The sequence below is a fragment of the Vanessa tameamea genome, chromosome 3, assembly GCF_037043105.1.
Source record: "Vanessa tameamea isolate UH-Manoa-2023 chromosome 3, ilVanTame1 primary haplotype, whole genome shotgun sequence".
Lineage (NCBI taxonomy): Eukaryota > Metazoa > Arthropoda > Insecta > Lepidoptera > Nymphalidae > Vanessa > Vanessa tameamea.
Window position 1 is genome coordinate 9,662,930 of NC_087311.1, and position 13,813 is coordinate 9,676,742.

General features: G+C 31.3%; 1 protein-coding gene across 3 annotated transcripts in view; it reads left to right on the forward strand.

Moving 5' to 3' along the window:
- The first annotated feature begins 9,851 nt into the window (after positions 1-9,851).
- Positions 9,852-13,813, forward strand: part of LOC113397410 (calnexin) — a 372,199-nt gene continuing 368,237 nt past the window's right edge. For all 3 annotated transcript variants that reach the window (XM_026635730.2, XM_026635729.2, XM_026635731.2), the window contains exon 1: positions 9,852-9,861. The gene's annotated coding sequence lies outside the window, so the exon portion shown is untranslated. The remainder of the gene's footprint in view (positions 9,862-13,813) is intronic.

Genomic DNA, 13,813 nt, shown 5'->3' on the forward strand with positions numbered 1-13,813 from the left:
AAGTATGTCGTGTGGTGTTTTGGAATTTACGCGTTTTTTTAGCTTATAGGGGTCAAACGAGCTGGAGGCTAATCTGATGGATAGTGAGCGGGGCCTGCAAATGCGTTGCCGGCCTTTAAGGAATGAATACGATCTTTTCTTATAAGTTCCCAAGTCGTATCGGTTTAAAAAAACTGCCGGTGAAAGTTTGTTCCACAGAGTGGTTGTGCGAATCAGAAAATGTCTTATAGATCGCGCTGTTGTGGATTTTCGGACATCAAGGTGGAACGCGGTCTATACTTAAGATATTAAAGGCTTTAAACTTATTTCACCATTCTTTTACACTGTTGATTGGTGAATATATGTTTCAAACCTTCTACTTAACAGGCACGGCAAATGGTCACCTTCACAGATTCATATTTTTGTTAATAATTACAACATATTAAGTTGTAACTTACACTTTGTATACACCAAATTGTTAATTTACATTAGAAGACAACATCGTAACACAATATCCATTAACGCTGTAATATCACATTATCTACATATAATATAATATATAATTGTAATCAAATCGACCTAAATGATTTTATCATGACAAAATTATGTATTTTTATTATATTTTGTTTATCAACGTTACTCGTATATAAAACGTTCGTGTTAATCAAATATGCATATTTAATTATGTTTCTATAGTTTAATTAGTTGTTCAGGTGCTCTCTGTTATATTAAAAAACAAATTTCTTTACATACATTAAATTATTCAGCCAAGTTTGCCCAGTCGTAGAATACGTCCACCTTTGATTTTTCTTGTGCTTAATTTGTGTTTAAAATTATTCATCTCGTGTTCACATGCGTATTGGAAGCAGTGTGATGAAATAAGCTTCAAATCTCCTTCTTAGATAAAAGGGGGCCTTAGCGTAGTAGGGTTTTTTAAGTCATATGGCGAAAACGTGCAGGGGGCTCATCAGATGGAAATTAATTATTATCACCACCCATGGACATCTGCAAGACTAGAAGGCTTGCAGGGACGTTGTGTTTGAGATACGCTCTTTTCTTGAAGGTTCCCTAGTCGTATCAGTAATGACAAACTGCCGGCGAAAACTTTACACAAAGAGGTTGTGGAATTCAAAATCTTTATAGAGTATTTTTTTCTTTACATTTCATGACATACAATACACTTGTATTCTAAATTAAATAATATATCGATACAATTATATTAATCACTATTGCCTAATTACTTTAATTCGTAATATTAATTTACGTATTTGTGATTACACGCCCACCATCACTGGTAAAGAACATCAAATTATAAGTTATATAACTCTTTCCTACGTATTGAATTACAATATTTATTGACATTGTATTTACTTTAAATTTATTGTTTATTTATTAATATCTTTTTTTTTAATTATATTTTTTTTCAATGACCATCGATTTCGACTGTTTACAACTGATGACGTATCGTAATGCTTTTGATGACGTTTTTTAAAATTCTTCAACCGTGAATATTTTACAAGAATATTTCGTAACTTCAAAATTTAGAAGCTGTTTTTGATATTTACATAAACATAGATTATATTAACCCTTTAAACATCAAAGTAGTAGCACTTGATCTCTAACACGGCTTTAAACTTAAACTAGCGAGGTCAAGAAGGCGGTCAAGCGTGAACCGGCCCTCATCAATATGCCTGACCGATGTCGGTCATTATCATTAACTTGATTAATGATCATTACATCCCAGTTAATGATAGTGTGTGAATCATGGCTCAGATAGGTATTTCCTGAACCAGCGTGCGAAATGTCATTTTTTTTAAATATTATGAGTGAGCGCTTAATTGGTTAAGTTTAAGATGAATATAATTCTTGGTATTATATTCAAGAGAAATAAATATTATTTTGTGGTCAATGTGCAAAAAATATGTATTTTTAAAACTAAATAATGTTAACTACCACATTTCTCGTAAAAAGTAAAGGATAAAAAATGGTTCATGTGGGTTATCCTTAAGAGATAGACATATACCGTCTTAGAATTTTTTGTAAACCTTTTTAAGGTCTACAATACTGTAGTACATTATTTTGATCTATCTCGTCGAGTTCAACCAGCGCTTGCAATGTAAGCGCAAAAAATGTGTTTATTTATGACATCACATTAGAAACCTCTAAAATGATCAGTGTTTCTCTACTATATTATGCATATGTTATACATATAAACCTTCCTTTTGAATTACTCTATCTTTTAAAAAATCCGTTGCGTAATTTGAAAGATTTAAGCTTACATAGGGACAGACAGACAGCGAAAAGTGACTTTGTTTTATATTATGTAGTGATTATAATTGATCGTAAAATAGTTTTAACCGCCATGCTAGACAGTGAGAGGTGCAGGATGGAGATGGTCTCTTTCTGCGAAAATGTCATGTCGTAGAAGGAGGCCGCGGAGCAGGCGCTTGAGGAGAGTGCCTTTACTGACTTGCTCCGCTCAAGAAGACCGGGGAGAAGACCACGGTGCTATGCGTACTTTTTCACATAACACCCCGTAATAAGCGTTGCCAGGAGTAGAGGGATTCTCTGTATCCCAAGAACTTATCTAGCTTGGAGTCCTGCAAAGGTGGATTATCGGTAGCATGCGCAATCCCGCGACCCCATGATGCCCCACTGAAGAGACGGAGTGGGTACCGCTGGTTTTTTTTTAGTATTCCGATAAGCCGGGGTGCACTAGACATTCTCAGCACCGTGAGTTTCACATTTCAAGGGAAAAATGATTATGAACTAAGTGTATAAAAAAATGGTCGATTTTAATGCAAAAAATGACCAGACTCTGAATACAGACGACAATACTACATTACACTTTTATACCAGTATAGTAATTAATCATAATTTGATTCTACTTTGAATACAGTTATTTGTAAAACCAATCTCAAAAAGGAATCGCAGGTTAATGCTCCTCGAGGGTTCTTAACGTCTTGAAAGAAATACATATAATATTACCTAATTTCCTATTCGTGTCCATTATTAATTATCTAGACAACCAAAAAAGTATTCTGCAGCTTTGAAATAAAGTTGGTTTTCCAAATACACTGCAAAGTCCACTACGAAAACGCGGTTTTAATTCAAGTCGTAATAAAAATTTGCAATAAAAGCTAAAATAGATGGCGATCTAAAAACGCAATCGTTGCACCTTGAGAGTGCTACCACGGAACTCGAAGAGCTGAGGTGGTGTTTTTCGTATTCAGTTTTAGCATTCCTAGAAATATCCGAGAGAATAAAGAGATTTTTCGTGGGAATTCTTTCGGATGCCGGAAAACTGATTTTTCGACTCTGAAAACGTCAGTTGTCAGCCTTTTCTAGTTTATTCAGATTCAGTATTAAAAACTATTGAGAATATTTCGTTTGGAATGATAAAAGAGATTTTTTGTTACAATTTCTAAATTTAAATCCTGTGAAGACAAAAAAATCTGAAGTAGGCAAAGAAGCACAGCTCAATTGTTATTTTATATAATAAATTAAAAGTAACGTCAGTAGTTCAAGATGTTGAATATATCGGGAGAAATTGTAAGGATTTCTTTATTAAGGTACTCATTAATACAGATTATAATGATCAGCTGTGCTTCTCTGTAAGATATAATTTCGTGTCTTAGTCATGGCATGTTAAAAACCTACTTACCAATGTGAAGAGCTAAAATTGAGTATTGTAAGTGCTACGACATAAATCGTTTTAAGGTAAGGTTTTATCGTATATTTAATCACTAAACAGTATTTGAAAACTTTTTATTGTCTTCTTTCTATATAAAAAGAAAATGTGGAATATACAAAAAGTTTTTTTTTTTTATATATAATGTATAAAAAAATACAATTAAAATTGGATTATATTTTAAACAAACATTGTTTACACATCCCTTACGATGGAATATTTAATAGTATTACAATATATTATAACAATATTAAGCGATCCTTAGAACAAGATGGCGACCACTGCTATCCTCAGAACTGTATATATATTAAATTCATATGAATAAATAATAATACACACATACCTTCCTAGTATAATATATATTAATTTAATTTAATTTATTTTCAAATGCTAAGTTTCTTTTCTTTCTTTTCTATTTGGAACTCGACGAATCCGTCGCTTCGCCCGCTTAGAATTAAGTTTATGACGAAAATCTTTCATTTTAATCTAAGTTATTATTATTTTCTAGTAATAATGCGTATTATTAAAACCAGAGATATAAAATGATTAAATAATTAGAAAACAGCGACAATCTAGTGGAGACAAGTGATAAGTGATACTTTTAAAGTTATAAATTACATTTTGAATAACTTTGAAAAATATTTAAAATTTAAACGGTGACCTTTGCATTGAAAAAAGAAAAGCTATTTATTATTGAATTATGCTGAATGCTATACTGAAAAAGCACTTAAATACCAAGATAACTTTGAAATGATTCCTTTATTAAGAAATACTTTCAATGACTGATACGTTCCAATGAAAGAAAAAAACTCCTTGGACGCAATTGGTTGAGAAATAAGGTTCCGTTGGCTGCAATAGTATTATTTATTCAACACCTGGCTACATATCGAGAAAAAATATTCATTTTTTACAACAGTAACCAAGAAATAATTAAAGATACTCTTTTGCAAGTAGTTTCCGGAACCATAGTTAGTTAGCAGCTGTGGCGGCCGAGAAGCCTAAAATATAAATGAAATTAACTTTCAAAATTCTTACACATTTACAATTAAATTGAATCCATACTGCAAGATGCGATGTAAATAAAACATTATAAAATAAATTTAATAACGCTAGACATCAGCAACGTGTTATTACATCCATGATGAATTTAACTTAACGGAAATTAAAATATTTTATAACGAGTGATTATGATTGATTCGCCTCGCGTCACACTCGGGTCTCATCGGGATATTAATTAAGAAACTAATGGGGAAAAAAGAAAAAGAATCGAAGCGGCCGGCGTCGCGACCTCGAGGAGCGTCCGCAAGGAAATTAGAAATATTCACTGAAACTTTTTAATTATAAACTGGCATTGACGAGGGTACTTTTTTTAAATTCGAATAGATTATCCATTTTAATGGACACTATGTGTTAAGATTTGTGCTTTGTTCGTGAGATTTTTAATCAAAGACAAACATTTTGATAGATTTTGCTAAATAATCCATTCAACGAACGATCACAAATTGTATAGACGGTGACTGAGTTTTCGAAGATAAGCGTGGGGTCTATAAATAAAAAATCCAATTTTATTTCAATTTCTGATTTATTTTTAATTATCTTTATATGCGGACCGTATTTTTATAAAGCTCTGTTCACATCAGTGCGTTATGACATAAGCGTTATCTCATTAACTATCTGAACACGTCAGACATGTCGTGCTGGGACCTATCCCAGCACTATCCATTGTAACAAGCCTACATAAGCTTGTTACAATGGTTCTGTCAAAATAAACTAATTGATTGATAAAGTTTAAGAAAATAATATAATAATAAAATGAATTCTATAGTTTCCCATCTTCAACTTCAAAATAATGAATGTAATCTGTACTCGTAATATAAATACGAAAGTAGTATTATCTGTTTGTCTGCCTGTTGCTATTTCACGATCAAACTACTGAACCGGATTTGATGTAATTCAATATGGAACAATTTTGATCTCCAAAGGATGACGTAGGCTTTTTTACACCTGACGATCAATCCCTACGCGAACGAAGCTGCGGGCGACAACTAGTTTATTATAATTAAAAAAATATGATAAAATTCTTCATGAAAGTGGAAAAATATCCTGATAGCGGACACTATTAGTCAGGAAGTGCCTGTACAAATCGGCAATCCTCGAAACTCCAATTGATACGTTTTCAACTCAGTTGAGTTGTAGTTATATTCATAAACTATTAATAATCTAGAACAATCGATGAACGAACAATGCATTACTTTTTGACATTAAGATTATTAATAACTTATAAATTACGATTAAAAATAATAATAATAAAACAGCTATACACAATTAGTAATCCTTTTACTTGATGTTTACACTCGTATGTATTGTAACATTAAAAAACAACAATCAATACGAAACGCAAATATTCACAATAGAGTTTCCAAACTGGACCTTTGGACGGGAAAGTTGCATTAACTTTATCATTAAATAGGAATAGGCAAAGTCAAATACAAATAATAAAATAAACTATAAACTAATCAAAATCAATTTATCATTCAACTTTAAAAGCGACTTCAAAAAAAGGAAGTTATCAATTCAGTTGTTGTTTTTTTATTTGTTTTTACAGAAGTTACGAAGTTTTTACGATTACTAAACGTAACCGAATAAGAAAAAAAATTATACATTAAAAATATTCAAGTTCGCCATAGTATTTTATCATAAGTTATCATGACTTACAACACAATGAACAAAACGCTTTGAAAATAATAACATGGAATTATAAGATAATCATGTGAAAGCAAATCGTATTGTTTATAAATTATAATGGATTAGCAAGACACATTTAAACTTTTTACCTCTACAAATGATATAATTACAGTATAAAATAATGAATGAAGACGATTTCTTCAAAGTAATCTCATAAAAAGAACAATAAACTCCTCGATGACAAATTCAACATATTCTTACTGATAAGAAGTAAAAATATCTTTTTAAAAAGAATTCACTAACTGTTATCTGACTTACCATAACATTAATTACCTTAAGTAAACAATCATTAAAAACAAAAACCTAATAAAATGACAAATATTCTATGACACAAAAATAGTATGTCCGAGGCCAAACTTCGTGCCAAAAGTAAACCCAAGCCTATATGACAGGCGATAGAGCGGTCTATTTTTTTAATGTATTACGCCACAAGATATTGATGCCGTAAGAATATATATACAAAGAAGCAGAAGGCAATAAACATCGTAGATTTTTTTAACATATGTATTGAATACGGGAAATACTAGAAACTAAATCGATATATTTATATATCTAATATAATCCCTATCTACATTTACGTAATTCAACATAAATTACTAAAATATAACCGCTAATATAATATAAATTAAGTCTTTACATAGTTGTTTAAATTATTCAAAAGGTTTATTTGGTTCATCGCGATATCAAAGTTATAGTGTAAATCCTTTTGACCTCATAGAATCTAGATCCGACCTTACAATAAGCGCTAGCTAAAAGATAATACGCAGTACTTTAGCAACATTACATCCAACAGCGGAGACGGTAAAATGTTTTATCGTCAGACTTTATTGTACGATAGTTAATGGTGAAAATAGCACTTCACGGTCGTACTTTACCGGTGTATCCGTAGCCTGTTACTTAAAACAAATTAAAAAAATATATGTTACAATATTTTCTGTAAAGGTTTTGTTTTTAATGATCTATCGTAATTGTAATTCGACACGCTGGAATTCGATTTTCAACTTAACAAAACTATTAATCGATAATATAATTATTAACTATTATTAATTATTAACCCGGTGTTGCAGATGTCCATGGGCGGTGGTAGTCACTTTCCATCAGGTGAGCCTCCTGCTCGTTTGCCACCTATGACATAAAAAAAAAAAAATCTTATTATTATTATTAACGGTTTTATCGTTTTTAGAGTATACACTTGTAAGATGGTAATGATTGGTTGCAATCATTTTTACAGTTATTCCTAGCATTTAATTGAGTCAGAAATATACATTATAAACAATACAAAAATATTACATGGGTAATATACTTATTATTTATACTAAAAAAATATATTCTTCTAGAAAAAAGTAAAAAATAAGAATTTAAAATAATAAATAAAGTATTCCAACAACGTAATTTCTTTCAAAATCGTATTAAATATAAAACTTCCACTGGTTTGGAACTCTATTTGTAAGTTCTACAGGGAAGAAACTCAGTAGTTACTCTTTTTCAACAGTTGAAATTCAATACCAGACCAGTACGATACAATTAAGTTTATATAATTCATCCTGTCTACAAATTAACAAATACTCTCATTCTGGTTATGGTGGGATAGTTTTTCTTATGGCCATCCACGTGTAGGAAATGCTTAACAGTGCAAATAGGTTATAAGTAAGAAGTAGCTTATATGTTTTTTTTTTTTTATGGCATTGGTTGGCGGACGAGCATATGGGCCACCTGATGGTAAGTGGTCACCACCGCCCATAGACAAAGGCGCTGTAAGAAATATTAACCATTCCTTACATCACCTATGCGCCACTAACCTTGTGAACTAAGATGTTATGTCCCTTGTGTACACTGGCTCACTCACCCTTCCAACCGGAACACAACAATACAGAGTACTGTTATTTGGCGGTAGAATATCTGATGAGTGGGTGGTACCTACCCAGACGGGCTTGCACAAAGCCCTATCACTAAGTAAACTCTCATAAGTCATTGGACAATGCCATACAACCGGAAATAGTTCAAGAGCAGGAAGAACAACTTTACGCGCTTTTCGTGATACGTATCATATACGCAACCGAATTCCAAATCTGGGTTGCTAGTAAAAAATTACTGATCGAAACCATATTAGCATTTATCAATAAGTAGATACATGTACAGATCGATACAGCGGGTCTCTTTGACATAATTATCGCAGTGGCTTCGCAATGTGATGGACTACTCAAAGAATATCATTATGAAATGCTGAATATTTTTCTAGTAGAATTTTATTTTATTTTCTAAATGTGAACATACACTTGTAACTCTTATGGTTGATGGACAGACATTGTTTCTTACAAAAAAGGACTCAGTTTAATCCGTCACGTCCCACGTAGTACTGTGGATAGTACACGTCTCAGAATTATTGCCGAATTATACAAATTTCTTCACTATATTTTCTTGTCACATCACTTTTTTCCTATTAATTTGAAAGAAAAAATGTACTAATTAATAATAATTCTCTTTCAGGTAAGAGATGTTACATCAATATCTTACATACGTATCAGAATAAGAAGAAGCTACGAGTATTGTAAGTATAATACTAGTAAAAGAGGCTTAAAATTTAGAAATCCGTAAAAAAAATTGCCCGTCATCTCGACCTTAAAAAATGCATCTAATTGCAAACTATCAGTGCATGATTATTGTTGAAAAGGCTTTTAAGGAACATCGCTTAATCCTCGCCTATGAACAGAGAAAGAAAAATAGGTGTCTTTATCAAGGGTTGTTATTAAAATTGTGTTTGCCAAATTGATTCACAAAATAAATTTGGCAAAAATTCACTAACTGATAAAGTAGATATTTATAAATTTGTTTAGTGTTGAGTAAAATAAAAAATAAATTTATGGGAAATATTTTTTAATATATTTTATTTATTTATGTATATTAATATTTTCTTCATTAGTCTAAGTGACAAAATGGCAATGTTAATAAAGTTTATAATTATTAGTTTAACTTATTGAATACGTACATTGTTGAGATAAGCAATTACTGTAGACGAATATTTGAATGCAATGATACCTACATAGTTACGTATACTCTCGCTTTCAAAACTTAAAATATATACTAATTTTATAAATACGAAAGTAACTCTGCCTCTGTCTTGTTTTTACACAGGCAAACCGCTAAACCGAATTTGACAAAATGATAAGAAGCAAGCTGAAACCTCAAGGAAGAACATAGGCTACTTTTTGTACCTAAAACTTAAGACCTAACCCCTATAACGTGAGCAGAGCTGTCGGCGATAACTAGTTTCCTTCACTCATTGAAAAAAAAAAAACAACTGCCTCCCTATTACCCTACGTTTATAAATACGACGTCAATACAAAACCGTTTTGCTTAAAGATTTCTCCAGGCTCGACACGTCCTCGTCCCTTTGTCCCATCTAATAATGAAGTCTCGTATTTGTCATCTTTAAAATCTCGAAAGTAGTTTTTTCAATGTTTAACTTTATCGGAACAGATTAAGATTCAATTTCGTTTATCATAATTTATAAGCGACATTGTGTAATCGGATTAAAGTAAATGATATAAGAAGTTTTAGGTTTTTTCTAATTCGTATTAGGAACATTGATAAGGCATTAAATTAAAAAAAAACTCTCAAACGTCAGCAATGCTGTATTTATAATAGGATTACTTATGTAATTAATTTAATTCTTACGGACAAATATGATTAGAAATTCAATATTTTATATTATTATAAACTGTTATACAATCAACTTGGTCTTTTCGTTTTTTGATTTCCACTTCAAGTACTTAAATATTCAATAGAAGCGCTAAAGAAATGTTTTAGTATTTTACAGCTTACTGCGAAGAATAGAAAAACTTTTCCAACTGTTCATCGTGCTACATTAAATCTCAATACAACATGAATTTTCCACCATCGAGCTACAATAAACAGTCTTACATTCCAATTCAAATTTATTCGACTGGCTAAATGTTGTGGTAATACGAAAAAATACATAAATTTAATAAAATTATGAATACCTGTTGCTTCACTTCTAATAAAAAGATATTTTATTGATATATATATATATACATATATATTCACATATACACATATATATATATATGCTGTTCTAATAGTCTAGTTATCCTATCGCACCTTTTAGGTAATCCATTGTTTGTTACGTAGATTGTTTATATATCTATTTGGATAGAGTGTCGCACTACAGAATAACTAAAATAAACGAGCCAACTGTATTATCTTGGTGAGCGTGAGGACTACGCTCAACACACGACAAACGTCATAACTTTACTAGTGTGCGTGTACTCAGTGGCCAACCGTTGGCCACTATTTTTTATCATCGACAGATGATCACATAGAGCATTTGCATTAATTTAGTTATTAATAAAATATAAAAATTATATATGAATCTTGTTTTTAATTTAACTTGACAATAATGTTTCGCTTATACACATATAATTGTTTGATATTTTATTATGCATTAGCAGCCTGTAAATTTCCCACTGCTGGGCTAAGGCCTCCTCTCCCTTTGAGGAGAAGGTTTGAGGCATATTCCACCACGCTGCTCCAATGCGGGTTGGTGGAATACACATGTGGCAGAATTATAAACACCGCCGAATGAATTATAAACACAAATTAAGCACATGAAAATTCAGTGGTGCCTGCCTAGGTTTGAACCCGCAATCATCGGTTAAGATGCACGCGTTCTAACCACTGGGCCATCTCGGCCCGCTCATTTTATTATAGTTAATGTTAAATATTTTTAATGTAGAAACTGTAGCCCAGACCTCGTATAAAGATACACACAGTATTATTTATTTCTTTTATCTCTTTGTAGTAAATACATAGATAAGAATAGAGTAGAAAATAACTCAGTGACCCACTTAAATCTTAAATTAAACAGAAAAAAAATGTCCCAATAATTTAAAAACGCGACCTCGAAGCATTCGCGTGTCGTTTATTACAATAACAGCCACCTGTGTTACACAATAATTCATCATAAAATGAGCTCGGTTTTTCTCGACTCGGTGCCGGCGAACCGTAAAATACACAGCCTCATAACTTGCTCAAACTGCATAAATCTCTTATTCTGATACTGAGAGCTCGATGAGATATTATAAGAATAACAATTTCATTTATTTTTTTTTGTCATAGACTTGTTTTATTCTGTTTCTTACGATTTTGCCCGTTTGATATCGATATTCTGATCTCAAATTTATTGCATCAAATTACCTATTACAATCTTAAAATTGTAACGGAATAAAGATGTCATAACTAGAATTTTATCGATAGTTATTTTTTAATTTATTTTTAATTAGGGAGATATGACGTAACTTATTAAATGTTTTTTTCCTAGTTGTATGTAATAATTGTATACATTAAAAAAATATTATAAATTAAGCTGCAATAAAGAAAGTTATTTAGTAATATATTTTACTTCAGTTGGGAAGTCTATTAATTACAAATTTTAGTAAAATTGTGATTAAAAATATTTGAATTTAATATATTCATATAACTTTGAATATCAATCAATAAAAAATATAATCATATAAAATTAATCAGAAATAGCTTTTTAAAAACAAAAACTTCCTAAATGCTCAAATCAGAGACAACATTACAATTTTCTACCAACGATTCCCTGTAAGATATTTTAAATGACAACACAAACATAAAATAATATCAGTCTAGTGTTGGAACAAGGTAATATCGGACATAATAAGCGTCTGTCGTCTCCTAGACTAGCGTCCTACTTCACAGGCTTAGGCTCAAGAGAAACATCTTTATTTTCAAGTGACGTGTACAAGATTCGCGCTCACCTGAATTTATGACCTCGTCGTTATCCGTATTCTTGAAAAATGACTACGCTTTCGAAAATTCATCGTGAAATGTAGACTTATATCATTTTTTTGAGGACAATATAAAATTGTCATATTATCGTTACTGGTTGTAGGTCAATTTTGTAACACAGAAATATTTTAAGGAATTTCTTCGAGATATGTTTAATCTAAATTACGAAAAAAAGAACGATTTTAATTTATTAAAGTTGTACGGTGAAAATAAAATCTTCCGTAAAACATATAAACACTTCAAAATTCTTGCATTCAATTATTAGTAAATTTCATTTTACGTTTTATATATCCAAATAATGTATATTAAATATCTTAAAATCTACCCGAAAAGAAACATTAATTATCATTCAAAATTACGAAAGTTATCATCACTTACCGAAACGAAAACCACAACTGACAGACGATATTAAAGTTCCCTCGAAACAAATCCGCAGAATTAAAAAGCCAATCTAAGTTATCCCATACAATTACCAGCCACTTACCACACCCCCATCTTTAAGGGGTGGCCAGTAATAATAAAGAGGCGTCACGTAGAACGATTCCTTCGGGATCATTGGCAAGGTGAGGAGGTGCATCCTGCATTTGTTAGGGAGCCTGTAATGGACTTGGAACTAAATTGAGTCATTTCACACGAGAGATTTAGAAGAGCATAGAAGAAAATTGGTCGTTATAATCCCTTTGGAGACGGAAGATACGTCGGTTATCAGATTGATAGTTCTTGGTAACTTTTATATTATACTAAACAACGATGGAGTGACAGCTACCTGAATGCATAGGAATGACAAATGAATAGGAATGTATTAGTTCACTTTCTAAAATTCCTTTATTATTAAAAATTATATTGACATTACAAATTTCTTCAATGAGATTTGTATTGAGTTAAATTATTAAAACAGTACGTATAGAACTCAATAGAAACTCAATTTAGTTTTAATATTTTATCGCGTCGTAAATGATTCATTGATCTCAAAATTGATAATTAATCATATTATTAATGGTACATTTTGTATTATTTCTATAATTCTGACTGACAATTTATTTGAATACAATTCCGAGTTAGAACGCCTCATGAATTACCGCGATATCAGAGGGCACGCATTAAGCATCGGTGCCCCGAGGCCGGCCAGAGCTCATGAAATAATGCGGCATTACAGAATTCTGATGAATCGGTTCACGCGGTCGGCATAAATTAACTTGTTGCAATAACACCGGTGCATCATTTTATGACGATTTCAAGCAGCGTTAGCATGTTCTTTAAAATTTCTCTTTTTGCTTAAATTTTTTGCAGCTTTACATAATTTCGCTTAATTTGAAAATGGAACCCGTTTAATTATTTCATGATACGATTCTATATTCTATGTTCAATTTAATGGTTTCTGTCTTTATTACTTTTGAGTGGAACCTGGACCGGAAATAAGTTTTAGAATAGTTGCTATTCTTACTCTCCGTAAATGATGTAGTATATAGTTACTGATATTAATTATGCATATCTTGTAGGGGAAGTAAAATATAGTATGGGTCAATACATTTTTATTCACCAATAACCTCGATCCATTCGAAAGTGATT